The following is a 2,811-nucleotide window of genomic DNA, read 5'->3' as shown; positions in this document are numbered from 1 at the left end:
ATATTAATTGTTAATTATTAACAAACCATTAATTAATTTAGCAATTAGAATAAATGAGAAAATAATTAAGAGAAGTATTTATATATTAAATTTGTTTTAAATGAGACACTCTGTATTCATAATATATTTTGTTATATTTATATAATATTCATGAGGTGTGAAGCCAAGTTGCGATATTCCAAATGTATTCGTAGGTAAAAACGCTACGTGCGAAATACACACATATATAATACATAATGAATCGGCGCAGAATCGTGTGGACATTAATAAACCCCAGTAGTAGAGTCGGCCAGATTTATAACTTTAATTAAACGCGTGATGGTCAAACGTTTGCCAGCCCATAGAAAATGTATTCGAAACAAGAAAAGAAAAAACAAAAAATTGAAGCATAGAAAGATTCGCAAAACTAAAATGGACGAGTGATTGCGTGCAATTTAAATGTTGGCAAATAAAAATATTTAAAAAATAAATATATATAATAAAAAAAACTAGTGAACATGATTTATCGTCATCTTACAACAAACAGCAATTTGGATTTTAATCATTTTAAACAGTTGCGTGTCTTCACGCAGTAGACGCAACGAACTGATGATGTTTTTTTTTGTTATAGACGTAAACACACGCAGTTTATTTGATTATCTATGAACACTCACATGTTTTATATATTTAGTACTTTTTTAATTTAAATAAATGATGTAAATATTAGTCATTCTGGTTATTTCTTACTGTAGTTTATGACAGAATTTAGTTAATTTCATACGTAATAGTATAATATAGTAGATTTTGGTTATTCTTATTTATTTAACACTAAATCTACCGACACTTTATGCATACTTATCTATTCCTACCGTGAGTGGTCAAAGTACCGTTTTTTAAAAAAACATGTCTTAATATATAGTTGAGATTCTAGAACTGATGATGTTTTTTTTTTGTTATAGACGTAAACACACGCAATTTATTTGATTATCTATGAACACTCACACGTTTTATATATTTAGTACTTTTTTAATTTAAATAAATGATTTAAATATTAGTCATTCTTGTTATTTCTTACTGTAGTTTATGATAGAATTTAGTTAATTTCATACGTAATAGTATAATATAGTAGATTTTGATTATTCTTATTTATTTAACACTAAATCTATCGCTTCATGCATACTTACCTATTCCTACCGTGAGCGGTCAAATTACCGTTTAAAAAAAACATGTCTTAATATATAGATTATTGAATAGGGAAGAAAAAAAATCTTTTATTTAGAAACATTTTATGTACATTTTTAGCACATTTTTTTACAAATTACAGGATTTTACAAAAACGTAGTATACATGAAATTTAAACTATATTCTAAAAACTGTCATTTGACTGTGCGTTGAAGGTTTAGTCTTAAGTTGATGTTTCTGGTATAATTTTTTTTTACACATAAAATATCAATGAATTATAAAATAAAATAATCTTTACTAATTTTTGCAACAATTAATAACAAATGGATTAATATAATAATAACTCTTAATAAAAATACATGAAACTAATAGAAGAAGTTGATTTTGCATAGATTTTGTTAATCGTATTCCAAAAACTAATTAATTTGAGTTTAGATATATTATTTGGTATTTCGCTTACATAATAAAAATTCTTCGAAAAAGTATTCAAATTACAAAAGGATAACTTATAATTATGTAAGTTTATATAAAACTTTGTACATATTGAATCTGTTTTGTACAACAAAATAAAAATCCTTTATAACATGAAACAAAATTTAGATATTAAATAATGACTATTTGTTTCAAGTAAAATTCATGAAAATGTCACAGAAAATATATGGTTTTTCAGTATATTTCTTTTAATATTTTCATTTTTTTTTATTGATTAAAAAAAATATTTTGTTAATGAATGAAATTATATATATAAGCATTACCTCGTATAGTACGGTTAATCAGTTTTGGAGTTTTTGAAACCAGGAACAAAAAGCAGACTTGACTACGAAAAGAGAATATTTTCTTAGAATTTATTATTAATTTTCAAACCGAATTAAAATGAATCCGTACTGATCGTAGCCGCACTATTGATGAACTATATTTTGTTGAAATGACTAATAAATTAATGAAAATTAATCAAGAATTGATTGCATAATATTTTGAAAAAAAAAAAACTTTGTTTTAATATTGGGTTTGTGCATAATTATCACGCGTTGTAAGCGAGTTTTTTTGTTCATAAAAATTGCTGCTTTCAATACTTTTTTAATACCGTCTTCTATGCAAATGGAAATAGTTATTAAGTAGAAATAGACAACGCTTTAGAATAATTATTTTAAAAAACGCTTGATAATTATGCACCAACCTAATAATATTATCGTTAAATTTGGATGAAAACAAATAATAAGTGTAGAAAACGTTTCTAACATCAATGCTGAATTAATTGATTTTTGCTTTGGTCTAGATTTGATTAATGCCCTTCGAGCATTCCTTCCTTTTTGCTCGCCTGCGTTTAGCAAAGAGGGGGAGCTTTTTAAGTTTAGTTAAACTTCTAGCGTACAATTTTTTTTCCCTCCTTCACCCTAGTCTTCATTGTTGTCTGTTACTTTCACCCCTGCGTGTGTAGTGCATGCGGATTTCTCAAGGAAACAAGGTCTAGCTTATTTTTTTCTTCTTCTTCTTCATTCTCTGTTTGTTTGAAGAAGAGAAAAGAAGCATAGCGAAAAAAACAAGGATGTGTATATGAAATGGTATAAGAGGAAGAGAAGGATGGTGGAGTAGAAGGCATTCGGTAATTCCATTCGGAAGGGCATCCCCCTTTCGGTATCGGCGGTGGCG

This window comes from Nicrophorus vespilloides, unplaced genomic scaffold, assembly GCF_001412225.1.
Source record: "Nicrophorus vespilloides isolate i.1.1-1 unplaced genomic scaffold, Nicve_v1.0, whole genome shotgun sequence".
Taxonomy (NCBI): Eukaryota; Metazoa; Arthropoda; class Insecta; order Coleoptera; family Silphidae; genus Nicrophorus; species Nicrophorus vespilloides.
Note: the sequence above shows the minus strand (reverse complement) of the source record.